Genomic DNA, 16,526 nt, shown 5'->3' on the forward strand with positions numbered 1-16,526 from the left:
ATTTAAAAGGGAGCAATGAAACTCACCATACTGTATTTCGTAGTAAAAATACATATAACGTCATTGAACAAGTGCAAGGTTGGCCTCGGATTCACGAACCTAAATTAATTATATATATTTATGTGTTGGTCAATATTTGTCTAACAAATTAGGTCAAGTCATAGTGTACCACAATCCTAATGCTCGAGACTAATATGCAAAAGTCAACAAAAGTAAATTTGACTCAAAATAATTTCCAAAAATCTATACATGATTAATATATAGTTTAAATATCGTCGTTTTACATTTTTAAATATTTTTAAAAGATTTGTTAGAGTAAATAATATAATTTATTTATTAATAAATAAAATTTTATATTAAATTTATATAATAAAATATACTTTTATATATATTAAGTAATAAAATTTTATAGGGTTCATTTAATATTATAAAGATAATATGATAGGTATTATTAAAGTAAGTTATTACACGTAGTAAAATATATTTGTATCACATATTTATTTGATAAAATAATATCTATAATGATAGTAAGTAAAAGTTGTATTATTTTGTAATAATAATTATTATTATAAAAATATCAATATTTATAATTACTAAGATGACATTATGATAAAACGATAATTCTAATTATGATAACTTTAATATTTACGATAATTTTTAATATTATCTTTAAAATAATAATTCTATTTAAAATAATAATAATAATAATAATGATGATATTTTATAGTAACAATGACATTTCTATTAAAATGATAATTTTTGTTAAAATGATAGTTTTAATACTAACGAATACTTTTAATAATAATAGTAATGATAAAAATAATAAGAACGATAATTTTATCTAAATCAATATCTTATAATATTTTAATTTCATCATGATACTCTTACCCATTATTTCCTAATCGTTTCGTTTAATAGCTTTTAATCGTCTTTTATCTCGTGTTCATAATAATGATAATAATAGTAATCAAAATAATTAGGTGTTACAAATATTTGTTTTAATTACACTAATATTAATAATGATAGTTACTATAACATTATTAACGATAATACTAATAATTATCTTAATGATAATATAGTAATAATAATAATAACAATAACAATAACCATTTTTAAATAATGATATATATATTAATAATGATAATAATAATAATAATAATAATAATAATAATAATAATAATAATAATAATAATAATAATAATAATAATAATAATAATAATTAGATAATAATAATAATACTAATTATAACTTTAACGATAATAACGATAGTAATAAAAAAAATAACAATTTTTAATGATAAATCCCTTTTATTGATAAAGATAATAATAATGATAATAATAAGATAAAACTAGAACGATGATAAAAACGACGATAATAATAATCATTTTTAATAAAAATATCGAAAATTCAATTGATTATAACTTCTAATCCGTTCATCGAAACCATTCAATATCTAAAGGAAAAGTTCTTAATTTTTCGCTAGCTTTCCAAGGAAATGCATATCTTATACCTTATCTCAACCGCAAGTGTAACTAAATCAAGATTCAACCTAACCTGTCTAAGGGCAATATCAAAAGTACAAACATGCATAATCCTAAATACTCGAGCACTAGTCAGGGATACACTATTAGTATGTAAAAGTTAAATTATGAGTACTCACGTATCAATATTGAGATTCAATATTGCAGGAAAGGTACGTAGACGCAATGGAAATGATAAACACTATATTGACCTCACGAGCATACCCATGAACCATACTCAATCACCTCCATAGCTATAACCCATAATTTCCTTAATCCTCTCCCACTCGAAAAACAATTTCGAAATCACTCGGACAGCACTCCGTCTTAATATTTTATGTATACTAATAATATCTTGAAATAATACGGAGTAAATATATATATGTAAATCGATTGAGAGAGTTTAGAGAAAAATATTTTCAAGTTTCTATGAAATAATGAAACCTATTGAATTCTATTTATAATAGATTTTTGAATTATTAAAGTGAATTATTAAAGTATGAATTATTAAAGTGAATTATTAAAGTATGAATTATTAAAGTGAATTATTAAAGTATGAATTATTAAAGTATGAATTATTAAAGTGAATTATTAAAGTTAAAGTAAAGTAAAAAATAAAGTAAAGGTAAAGTTTAAGTATAGTAAAAGTATAAAACTATGTACGTATAATACGCGTATAAATATATATAATATTAATTTAAATCGTTATATATATTTAATAAAATAAAATATAAATATCGTTATCTTTATCATACTAGTTAAGTAATGAGTTGTCAAAAGTGGTTCTATATATTTATAAAAGTTATATACGTTTTAATAATACAGTTCTTTTTAAACTGAAAACGTTTTTGTACGTTTGAAACTAAATAGATCAATCGAGTCTTTATGAGATTCAATCTTCCACTATCCTTTGTCTAGTTCTCAATGATTGATAATTTGTTCTTATTTATAAATCACTTTACCATTTTCCGAATATTGTTAAAATGGAAAGATTTCTCAAATCAACGTGGGCCTTTCAACATAGACTTGTAATCATAATTCAATATATCTGATAATTCAATCATTTGATCTTATCTTCTAATTCCATTGATAAATATTTTGAAACATATACAATCATATAAAGTATTTAATCTAATATTTTGTTTACGTTTCAAGTTATAATATATATACACATATACATATATAATTATATTCGTTTAATGGTTCGTGAATCATTGGAACTTGGTCGAGGTTGAATGAATGTATGAACATAGTTTAAAATTCTTGAAATTTAACTTAACAAATATTGCTTATTGTGTCGGAAACATATAAAGATTAAAGTTTAAATTCGGTTGGAAATTTCCGGGTTGTCACAGAATGTACCTAAACCTTGCTACAACACTATAGGCAGTGTACCTAATCGTAGAGTAGTGTAGTTTTTAGTAAGTCCGGTTCGTTCCACAAGAAGCTGGCTAAGTTTAACGCTATATTTTAAAAACTATATTTGTATAAAATATATATAATTATATATAGTAATATTATTATAAAAGGGGGTTTTTACCGTTTAATGACCGGTTTGTCAATTTTAAATAAAGCGTAAAGATAAATGACGATAATATAAATGACAGAATTTAAATTGCAATAAAGTAAATTGCAGTAATTAAAATGACAGTAAATAAAGGTACGATAAAATATGAAATAAAAATATTATGCTTATTTAAACTTCCGTAATCATGATGTTTGACGTTTTGATTTTAATTAATTGTTACCCGGGTTAATTGTCCTTTGTCCTGGATTATTTGATACCTATTTGGTTTTTGTCCATAATAGTCCATCGGTCATAATTATAAAATGCTCGTCAATTTAACCTTATTCCCGAAGTCAAATATTCCAACTAATTAGGGATTCGAACTGCAACAAGGTTTTAATACTTTGTTCAATGATTACACCAGGTTATCGACTGCGTGTAAGCCAAGGTTTTATTACTTTGTTAACAATTACACCAATTATCCTTGTATGTAATCCACCCCTGTTTTAATGAGATATGAATATTAATTTACCCACTTGATCAGAATGAATAATCAATTACCCAACCCAAATAATTAATTAAATGATCGTAAAAGATGTCGTATACACGTCACTAAATAGGACATACATAATCATTTTAATAATTATTAGATTAACTAATTTGAAGATAGGTTCGACAGGTTCCAATAAGTTGTCGCTTAATTAGACAATACCCCCTATTTATTAATAGTCATAGTCCAATGTCCACAAGTGTCGGTCTTTTGTCCAAACCTTAATTATAGTACAAAATCTAATAACCCTATCTTAATATTTAGTCTAACATCCCGATTACTTTGGCTCAAATAAGCATAATAATAACTTAGTTACGAGACATTAATTTAAAAAGGAAGAACATAGCTTACAGTGGTGATTAATTGCGTAGCGTTACACGGACAGAATTTTGACTTACAAACTTACAACATTTGCTAACATAACCTTATTATTATTGAACTTTAATATTAAAATTATAATATAAATATATATTTTGAGAGTAAGAGATAGAAAAAGATGTGATAAATTCGTCCGAAAAATGCTGAATTTATAGAATGTGGCCTGCTACAGTAACTCATGCGAGTGCATGAGTTTTGTGCCTTCTGGCCATGCGATCGCATGGCCGCCTGGGACAGCTCACATACTTTTTTTTTCTTATTTGCCGACGTTTTATTATATAATATAATATATATATAATTTTAAGAATTATTTATATATTATATTATATTTATGTGCATAGTTGACTTGTAATTTTAGCTCCGTTGTGTCGCGCTTTGATAGTTGGTTAATGTCCCGGTTCCGGATTTTTGAACGTCCTTTCGTACCCGGAGATATCTTGTACTTTGCGTTCCGCGGCTCGTACTCTTGTAATTTTTAGACGCTTCTCATCAATATTTCGAACTACTTGGATTGTACTTTGTACTTTTTGGCTTTTTGGTCATTTGCGTCTTCAAATCGTCGTTTTCTTCTTTTGTCTTTGCACTTATTTATTTAACCGAATATTACATAAAAATAGAACAATTACAACTAAAAGCTTTACATATTGGAAGGATATTGTGCCTAAATATATGTTCATTTGGAGCACTATCAAATATCCCCACACTTGAGCGTTGCTTGTCCTCAAGCAATACAGAACTTAAAATAAAATCACACTTCACTTGAATCACTTTTTTTTTATTCTCACACTTTATACATCAGTGATTTTGATACGGCGGTATAAACAATGATAGTAACAATGTGGTTTACAGTCCCACATGACTATGAAAATTTAGATCCTTAAGAAAATTGGATCTTTATGAAAACATTTGATCTTTTGAAAATTAATTCTAGCTTTTACCCTAGATAAGTTTTCCGGAATAACCCTTCACCGGTGTTTGCAAAATATTTTTGTGGGTTTTGTGTCACCCACTTGTAAAATTTTAGCTCAAAACTTGCGGTTTTGTGTCACCCACTTGCTATCCTTATATTGGGAAAGCAACACGTCCGTTATACTTGCTCCATATATTACCTTTTGGTAAACTACCGTCCGGTTGTAAAGGAAAGCGTTGAACAAGCAACTGTTAAGGCAATGTCCCGTGACATGCTTTTGATTATGGTCTAAATCGTGTCGGATGCAATTACTATCCTTTGTAGGAGCAATAGTAAAGATCACCCTATAGTTTTTTGGTCTGGCACAAGGTCCTGTCTTCGACTATGCTATGCAACCACCGTTCTTACGGTTGACACCCGATTTGGTTCAGGTGACCTAATGAATTCCGGTGAATTCTCAGGATTTTACGTTCAATGGTAATGAATGCATTGAAAATAGGTTTTTCAGAAAACAAATCGGTTTTAATTTGATCAAAATATTTTCTCGTTCAAGCTTGAGTTTAGATATCGTCGAATTCCATGAGTTTGTAATTCTCAATCTTTAAAGTCAATCTCAAGGATTGAGTAATATCAGGCTTAAAAGCTGATTTTTAATCTTTAAGGAGATTATCCTTTCTGGGGGTCTGATTCATTAGTCTTATCAAGCTAATTTGCACGGCGCCCTCACCATTTTACGAGACAGATCCTCTCATGGTTAGGATAAGTCTGAACACTTGGCGACCCTGTTTGATGCTGAGGTCCGTGGATTTCCTGCTGATTTTAGAGATGACTTTTCTAGATTTTTCGTCAACCTACAGCTGGTCTGAACGACAACTTCCTGACCTAAATCAAGAAGCGCGTGTCTTTTTCAGAAGACTTTACTTCCTTTTAATGATGGAATTGATTCATCGTGTAGATCCATCCATTCTTTCAAAGGTATCACCATAAATCGGGTAAAACTGATTAGTTTAGTCCAAAGCAAAAGTACCTGTAATAATCTTGTACAAGCATATGTGATATGTGTTTTAAATAACTTGGTAAATTCTTCTCACACTTAGTTTTTATTTATTTTTTTCTTTGCCTTTTTATTCTCCTCTATTCCATTTTAAATGAATTCAAGCGTTTTGGGTTGTTTCTCCATTTATGTTCTCTCCGAGGTAACAATAATTTCGGTATTAACACCTAGTTTGATCGTTCATAAATATGTATAAACATGATTTTGAATTCATTTAGTTGAAAATTTTTCAAATTTTCAAAAAATTTGGCAATTAAACTAAGTATAAACCCGAGAGAATTTATAACCCTAATATCCTCACACTTGAGATCATGCAATGCCCTCATTTGCATGAAATCAGACTATAATTATAAATTCATGAGGGTGATTAGTGTAGAAAAGTGATTAAAAATACCGAGTTTGCAAACATATTATTTTATATCACATTTGATATTTTGCGTCTTGTCGTCAAAATTAGTAGCTTTTGCTGAATTTAATGCCAGTCTTTGAAAGTACGCTTTTTTACCCTATTTTGTATATAAGATAAACTACAAACATATATATATATATATATATATATATATATATATATATATATATATATATATATATATATATATATATATATATATATATATATATATATATATATATTATAAAACCTTTATTTATTAAAACAATTTAAATGAATAATTTTTTTAAAATTTTGTTTCCTTTTACTTTAGGTAGTTTCGGTATGTTTACCTAGTCCGTCCCTCGACAAAATTTAAAATTTGTCGTTTTTAAAGCGATTGTTTTAAAAGCAAAGATTTTTGTGTTTTTTATTTTTATTTTTTTGGTATACTTTAGATCAATAAAATTAAAAATAATGATAACAAAATTTTTCGCCTCGCCCTCGGGTAAAGCAATTTTGGTTCCATGACCTAGTCTTCAACTTACGATGAATTTTAGAAATCATTTTTTAAACTTAATGAAATAAATTAAATTTTGTTTTTAAATTCACACAAAACTTAAATTTAAAAATGCAAATTAATTTCATACAAAACCTACAAAACAAAAATTCAGAATGGGGGGAGAAAACTAGTTCTTTAGTGTCTGCTAGTGGAAAAGACCAATCGGATTCCATTCTCGGAACTACACGAGAACAGAACAACTAACTCTAGACAACGTTTTCTTTTTAGAACATTTGAATCTCCTCACACTTAGGTAGCTGTGGTGTCGAAATTGTGATTAACTTCATCGTCAATTTTTTTGGGACCATAATCAACTTGCATATCTGTGACTTTTGCTTTAAGCCATTGGTCGGATTCCTGTGTAACATCCACAAATTCAACTAGTTTCGCCTTTTCTTTAGGCGATAGATTGGATACTAACCGGTTACATAACTTAAAGTTCCCCTTGGTTCTAGCATCGCGAATCCGTTTAATAAGTTTCTTCATTGAACTATTAATAACGGGGTCATTTAATTTCGTATCAACAACGGGGTTCTTTGTTATCAAGTTATCATTAGGTGTTACTTCATCTTCCCCACACTTAGGCGTTTTATTATTGTTAAGCACTACCGTTGGAGTTGGTAAAACAATATGGTTTTTACCAATCATTTTTATTGGTTCAACGGTTTTGGTTGGTGGAGATTTAGACTTTCGACTCACAAAGGTGATCGATTTTTCATCATCACTAAGTGTCATTCTACCCTCTCTTACATCAAATAACGCCCCGGTGGACGCTAAGAATGGTCGACCAAAAATTAGAGGAATGTTTGAGTCCTCTTCTATGTTAATAACAATAAATTCGACTACAAAGGTTAAATTACCCACTTGAACGGGTAGGTTGTCAGCAATTCCAACTGAGTGCCTAATGGTTTGATCAAAGAGTCGGACACTCATCTCTGTTGGACTTAACTCACCTACTCCTAATCTCTTATATAATGAAAGAGGCATAACACTCACACTCGCACCTAAATCTTCTAGTGCATCATACATGACACAATCACTAAGTAGACAAGGAACAATAAATTCACCCAGATCACCCAACCTGGGTGGAAGTTTTGGTGGAACTATCTTCACCGGGTTTACTTCAACAGTTTTTGTTTCTTGCATTTTCTTATTCTTCTTCTTCTTCTATCCAGAGGTATCACAAACTTTATTACCTATTACTTTCTCATACTCAACTCCTTTTCTTGGAAACGGGATGGGTGGTCTGTATGGTGCCACCACTGGCTTTACATACTCGGGTGGTGGTGGTGGTGTAACTTCTTCATTTTTACTCACATCTAAAACCTTCCCATCATCTAATGTTGGTTTTTCAGAATTCGTTGAAACCATATTAACATTCTCATTCAGAGGATTTACTTCAGTATTACTCGGTAGCTTTCTTTGTTCCCTCTCACTCATCATTCTAATAAGAGTACCTACGTGTTTTTCTAGATTCAAAATGGAAGCTTGTTGAGTTCTTAATGACTGATCAAACCTCTCATTTGTTTGGGTTTGAGATGTAATAAATTGTGTTTGAGATTCCATTAGCTTTGCCATCATTTCTTCCAGATTTGACTTTTTCTATTCGGTTTGTTGTGGTGGTTTATACAAGCTAGGTCTTTGTTGATTGAAAGTGTTGTTTTGAGTTGGTTGGTTATTCGAACCTTGTTGGTTATACGAGTTATTGTTGGGTCCATTTAGATTGTAAAGAATGTTTTGATTTCGATTGAAGTTTGGCCTTGGCGGTTGATAATTATTTTGATAATTATTTCCCAGCCTTTGGTTCATGTAGGAAACATTCTCACGTTGTTCCATCGTTTGTTCATTGTGACAATCTTTTGTTAAGTGTGGTCCACCGCATTGCTCACAACTGATTCGTATTGCGTGAAAATCTTTATTCATCTTTTCCATTCGTCTCTCGAAAGCATCTATTTTTGCTGAAACGGAATCAAAGTCATGGCTAGAATCGGCTCTAGCCGCTTTAGATGATCTAACGATGTCTTTTTCTTGATGCCACTCATGTAGTGGGAAGCAGTGTTATCAATAATTTTGTAAGCTTCAGTTGCGGTTTTCTTCATAATGGAACCACCAGCTGTTATGTCGATGTCTTTTCGTGTAGTAATGTCGCATCCTTGGTAGAATATTTGTACTATTTGATAAGTGTCTAAGCCGTGTTGCGTACATCCTCTCAACAACTTTCCAAATCTTGTCCATGCCTCATATAGAGTTTCATTTGGCTTTTGTGTGAACGTAACAATTTCTTCTTGAAGTCTCACAGCTTTAGATGCCGGAAAGAATCTTTTAAGAAATTTCTCAACTAAAACATCTCATGTGTCAATCGCCCCTTCAGGTAACGATTCTAACCAATCTTTGGCTTCTCCCTTTAAAGTCCAGGGAAACAACATGAGATAGATCTGTTTATCCTCAACTTCTCTGATTTTGAATAGAGTACAAATCCTATTAAAGGTTCGAAGATGTTCGTTTGGATCTTCTTTTGGCGTACCACTATATTGGCATTGATTAGTTACCATGTGTAGGATTTGTCCTTTGATTTCATAATCTGGCGCATTAATGTCTGGCTTAATAATGGTGTGACCTTGGCCAGTGCGTGTGGCTCTCATTCGGTCTTTCATACTTAGAGGTTCCGTTACTTCCATAATTGGATTTGTTGAATACGAATCACTAGAGGATTCTGATTTAATGGTTTCTTCCTCGACAATCTCTGGTTGAATGATTTGTGGTTTCGGAGGAATGATTAGTGGTTCAGGATCTCTGAATTGTCCTTGAATATCCTCCGGGTTCTCAATTGTGAGGTCGGGTTCAAAAAATGGATTATCAAAAATTTGATTTGGAGTACTTGGTCGACTTGATGATGATTCTAAAGAAAAATCAACGGCGATAATATTGGCTAGATGTCTTGATCGAGTTACAGGTGGTGAACGTATGAAAGGTAGTGAACGTTTTGCTCGGTGCATTCACTGAATATCCTATTAGTTATAAAGATAAAAATTATATAAGTTATCAAATTAATAGACTTTTCTGATTTTACCCACGTTTCGAATAGCCAATAGATGCAGCAGGTAGCCAGGACCCTTTAAATCGGAAGCCCACAACTCGCCACTAACAAATCCAACTATTACTACGAACCAGAAAATTTGGATGTCTATCAATTTAACCACTTAAAATAATTTTTCGTCGAAGTTTTAAAGAAAATAAAGAAAATTCTATGTCCAAAAAACTAGAGTGTCGAGAAATGAGAAAGAAAAAGAATGCGTCGAAAAACGTAGAAAAATAAAAGGTCAAAAAATAAAAATAATAAAGAAAAACGTCGAAATTTAAAAGTCTAAAAACTAAAAATTAAAACTTACGTCTAAAGGTATTAAAACTTAAAAGGAAATCTATATCCAAAAAGGCAATAACTTAAAAAGTACTAAAATCTTAAAACGACGTTGCAAAATTCTAAAGCACCTAAATCTTAGTCTAAAGAAAAAGCACTTAAGGGATTTTACGGCAAAGCCTAAAAATCTAGAAATAAAAATAACTACGGCTAAAACTAATCTTAAAACTAAATACGAACGATAAAAATACAAATATTACGAATAAAAAGATATAAAATATAAAAATAAAACTTAAAGTTGTAAAAATACAATTTTTATAAAAATATTATTTTTATATTATTATTTTATAAAAGTATTAAGTTTATATATTTAATAAAACTAATTATAACTTAAAAATACAAATTAAATAAAACTAAAACTAATTAATATTAAAACAAAATCCTAATCTAAATTAATTAATAATAATTATATATTAATCAAACCCTAATTCGATTTAGCTGATGTACCAGGCCTGTCAAATCAGCTCATGCGATCGCATGAGATGAGTGTTGTAAATCCATGCGGTCGCATGACCCTCGAATCCAGTTCAGATGTTGGGCTGCTACAGTGTAGTGGCCCGATTATTATTATTATTATTATTATTATTATTATTATTATTATTATTATTATTATTATTATTATTATTATTATTATTATTATTATTATTATTATTATTATTATTATTATTATTTTTAATTTATTTATATAAAATAAATAAAAACTTAATTTTTAAAAACTAAAATAGAAATAGAAAAACTTTATATTTTAAACAAACTCTTAAAAATATATATATTTTATTTTTCTTTTTATATTTTTGTATTTTTAATATTTAAAACATATTTTTACAAAAAGAAATTAAAACTTTAATAAAAATCTTTTTTATAGCGTTTCGCTTCGGCGTCCCCGGCAGCGGCGCCAAAAACTTGATGTGTGCAGCGGTGTATACTAAATACTATTATTTTTATTACAAAATACGAAACAAATTACACAAGTTTTAATTAATTTACGGATGGAATGTACCTAAACCTTGCTACAACACTATAGGCAGTGTACCTAATCGTAGGGTAGTGTAGTTTTTAGTAAGTCCGGTTCGTTCCACAGGGAGCTGGCTAAGTTTAACGCTATATTTTAAAAACTATATTTGTATAAAAAATATATAATTATATATAGTAATATTATTATAAAAGGGGGTTTTTACCGTTTAATGACCGGTTTGTCGATTTTAAATAAAGCGTAAAGATAAATGACGATAATATAAATGAAAGAATTTAAATTGCGATAAAGTAAATTGCAGTAATTAAAATGACAGTAAATAAAGGTACGATGAAATATGAAATAAAAATATTATGCTTATTTAAACTTCCGTAATCATGATGTTTGACGTTTTAATTTTAATTAATTGTTAACCGGGTTAATTGTCCTTTGTCCTGGATTATTTGATACCTATTTGGTTTTTGTCCATAATAGTCCATCGGTCATAATTATAAAATGCTCGTCAAATTAACCTTATTCCCGAAGTCAAATATTCCAACTAATTTGGGATTCGAACTGTAACAAGGTTTTAATACTTTGTTTAATGATTACACCAGGTTATCGACTGCGTGTAATTCAAGATTTTATTACTTTGTTAACAATTACACCAATTATCCTTGTATGTAATCCACCCCTGTTTTAACGAGATATGAATATTAATTTACCCACTTGATCAGAATGAATAATCAATTACCCAACCCAAATAATTAATTAAATGATCGTAAAAAATGTCGTATACACGTCACTAAATAGGACATACATAATCATTTTAATAATTATTAGATTAACTAATTTGAAGATAGGTTCGACAGGTTCCAATGAGTTGTCGCTTAATTAGACAATACCCCCTATTTATTAATAGTCATAGTCCAATGTCCACAAGTGTCGGTCTTTTGTCCAAACCTTAATTATGGTACAAAATCTAATAACCCTGTCTTAATATTTAGTCTAACATCACGATTACTTTTGCTCAAATAAGCATAATAATAACTTAGTTACGAGACATTAATTTAAAAAAGGAAGAACATAGCTTACAGTGGTGATTAATTGCGTAGCGTTACACGGACAGAATTTCGACTTACAAACTTACAACATTCGCTAACATAACCTTATTATTATTAAACTTTAATATTAAAATTATAATATAAATATAAATATATATTTTGAGAGTAAGAGATAGAAAAAGATGTGATAAATTCGTCCGAAAAATGCTGAATTTATAGAATGTGGTCTGCTACAGTAACTCATGCGAGTGCATGAGTTTTGTGCCTTCTGGCCATGCGATCGCATGGCCGCCTGGGACAGCTCACATACTTTTGTTTTCTTATTTGCCGACGTTTTATTATATAATATATATATAATATATATACATATATATATATATATATATATATATATATATATATATATATATATATATATATAATTTTAAGAATTATTTATATATTATATTATATTTATGTGCATAGTTGACTTGTAATTTTAGCTCCGTTGCGTCGCGCGTTGATAGTTGGTTCATGTCCCGGTTCCGGATTTTCGAACGTCCTTTCGTACGCGGAGATATCTTGTACTTTGCGTTCCGTAGCTCGTACTTTTGTAATTTTTAGACGTTTCTCATCAATATTTCGAACCACTTGGATTGTACTTTGTACTTTTTGGCTTTTTGGTCATTTGCGTCTTCAAATCATCGTTTTCTTTTTTTGTCTTCGCACTTATTTATTTAACCGAATATTACATAAAAATAGAACAATTACAACTAAAAGCTTTACATATTGGAAGGATATTGTGCCTAAATATATGTTCATTTGGAGCACTATCAGATTGTGAGAAACATTGTTCTCCACCGAGAGGAAACAGTGCAAGATTCTAAAGCTCTCACCGTAATTAATTTCAACTCTTAGCAAACCTTAGGAAACCAGTAGCCATTCCTTTCTCATCCTAATACAATTCTTTCTAGTGTATGGACAAATCCTTTAGGACAAAACCATTAGTCTACAGTCTGATCCTAAATCAATCATACGCACCATCGACGTGAGAATTGACGTAAAGCCCACACCAGTATGATAGCCGACAGAGTTACCCTCGCCAATAAAACCAAACCCTCGATCAAAGGTCGAGGAGGTCCCATTAGGTATCCGAGATACAAGGAATGTCATTCGAACTTAAACATCACATTATTCAGCTCATCCAAAATAGCTGTCAATTTCATGGACTACCAAATGATGACCCATATTCTCACCTTGACAACTTCATTTCTCTATCAAATTCCTATAAACAAATCGGAGTCCACGAGGATATAATCCGTTTGCGTCTCTTCCCATATTCTGTAATCCATCACGCGCAAGCTTGGTTTGAAGGATTGAAACTGATTCCATTACTTCATTGACAGAGATGGCAACCAAATTCCTCACCAAATATTTTGCTCCGTCCAAACAAACCAAACTCAAGAATGATATCATCAATTTCAAACAATTCTCTGATGAATCTTTCTATACCTCATGAGAACTTTTCAAAGGAATTTTGAAGAAATGCCCTAATCTCCAACTAGAATGTTCATCCCAAATCTGTACATTCTATAATGGTCATACAGTAAACCATTTGACTACAATCGATGCAGCAGCTCAACGTAACCTAATCAACCATATAACCCACGAAGCATGAGATCTATTAGAAAAATATGACGATGCATCACCACGATTGGAATAGTGGCGAACACCTTTCTCCATCAGCCCCGCTTGTTGTTTTCAACACGCAAACATAAGCCATTAAAACCTTAACATATAAGATGGAAACGATTTCGAAACATATTGGGTAACTGAAGAAGCAGCCTCAAAGAGTTCGTCAAGTACAATCGTGTCTAATATGTACTAGACCAAATTCTACTGGAATAAAGGAAACTCTTCAACAATATATCCAAGGTCAATACAATCTGAACCAAAAGACCGTAGCCAGACAAGACCTAACCGACCTTATGCTCATAAACCAATGGTTGTGCTCAAAAGTTTAGAAACCCAATTAGGACAATTGGCTCAACGCCCTGACATTAGGACTAGAGGTAGTTTACCTAGCAATACAGTTCAAAACCTCCACATAGATAAAGCTAAACAAATGTTATGTTTTATATGTGCTTTCATTCAGTATAACTTTCATCAAGTACAAGTATTACTCTGTATATAACATACAAAATGTTATTTATAGTCAAAGTTGCAAAAAAATTAAAACCGCACCTTTCAAACACGTGATAGTTTTGCAACATCGTGTTTCAATGTTTATGTTGAGTACACCTTTCAATCACGTGATAGTTTTCCAACATCATATTTCGATGTTTATTTTGAGTGATAACGTGAAGATCGGACAAACAACAACAACAACAAAACCCAATCCCATATGCGTGGGGTACGGTGGAGGTGAATGATATTGCTTAATTTGCACATGTTTATTCGCGCAATACCAGTCGCATTTTGGTCCATTGGATACGAATTGGAAATATTTTGGGAGTTATTTGATAGATTTGAGTTTTGAGAGTCGAGAAGGTCATTGGTATGATTTTTGGAGCATTATGAGGTATATTTTATGCTATTCTATCTTTGTTATCTTGGTATGCAGTTTAAAGTCGATTTCGTTGGAGTTTTTCTAACATTCATGAGAAGAATTCAGCAGCATTATAGGCCGCGGCGCTGCTATTTAGCCCGCGGAGCGGGTTAAAGAAGAAAAACAAGGTCGAGGGATGATTAATCATGAAGGTTCAAATGGTGTATTAAGCCGCGTCGCGGCTTAAGAGCCCGCGGCGCGGGCTACAAGGTGAATTGCAGGTCGAGGGTTGTTAAAAATAAGGCTTCAATTAGTTCATAAAGCTGCAGCGCGGCTCATATGCCCGCGGCGCGGGTCGTAACTGGTGGCGGTTTTAAGGGTATAAAAAGGGAATTGAACCCTAACTTTCACACACTTTTCTGGGACGTTTTGCAACAGCTTTCAGCCGAATTTTGGTGATTTTTAGGGAATCCCAACATCATTCAAACGGTTCAATCATTCCGGAAACGCTTATCGATTCGTTCATCATTCAAGATCGCTATTTTCATTAGGTTTATTTCTTTGTCAACACAATGAATTCTCCTAGTTGTTTATTTATGATTTTGTCTTTATCCATGATTGTTGGGTAAGCTTTTAATGCTTGTCTAGATTAATAACCAAGGTTTGGATGTTATGATTTATGAACTCATGCATATTTATTTCAATAGTTTGAATAAAAGATCGATTCTTATGTTTGTTTAACTTGATGATTTCAATTTATTAGTATATTTGTTTGATAAAGAGAACTCTTGTCAATTTAATATAGTGAATTACAATCGGTTTGTCTTAATTGATTGTTTGCTAACTGGACCAAGGTGGTAAATTGGATTCAAACGGATAGACATCATGGGGGTGAATTGTGTAGAGCGAACGCAAAGGCAATTGTTATTCGAGTCTTTGATCTAGTTAATTAATTGGTCACAAACGAAAAGGTCTTAGGTGCTAGGGAACCCTACATCTAGTAATTATAGTTTGAGTACTTGCTAATGAGAACTCTTGGCGGGTCGACTGAGTAATTTGCATGCAATTGAGTTATTTATCGGGCTAAAGTATAAAAACATCCATTATTGAGGGTAAAAGGTCTAGACGAGCATTTCCATTTCATTTGATATCAAAACTATCTTAATTGCTTTCTTGTTTTCATTTTATAAATTTTTAAAAAACCAAAAATATTGTTTTTACTTTTTATCTACTCAGATTTGGCTAATCGTTAAATAGTCACAAACCCAATTATCTCGTACCTTCAATTTTCCTAGATTAACTTTAGTTTATTTCCAGTAGTTACAATCTTAATTCTCACGTGTAAACTGTCCTTGGAACAATCTCGGATTTACCAACTTTATACTATTGCACGATCGGGTACACTGTCCATTAGTGTGTATTAATCTTTTGAACAGGTATTTCCCATTATAATTTATAGACGCGATTTTACACATCAGTGAGATGTAGACAATCCATCCTCTATCCGAGAGTAAAAAAAAGTCATTACTGCACCCGAAGTGAAACACTCCAAAGAGTAGAGAAAGTCGTCCCTTTCAATGTTCTATGAATAGAGAAATTGTTTTCGAGAGGACCTCCGTCCAATAAGTAGAAATTCAAATTAGGCTTAAATTCAAATAGTAGAGAAAGTCAACTCTCTCAAAAAAAAAAAAAAATTAATATAAAATAAATATAA

This window comes from Rutidosis leptorrhynchoides, chromosome 3 (assembly GCF_046630445.1).
Source record: "Rutidosis leptorrhynchoides isolate AG116_Rl617_1_P2 chromosome 3, CSIRO_AGI_Rlap_v1, whole genome shotgun sequence".
NCBI lineage: Eukaryota > Viridiplantae > Streptophyta > Magnoliopsida > Asterales > Asteraceae > Rutidosis > Rutidosis leptorrhynchoides.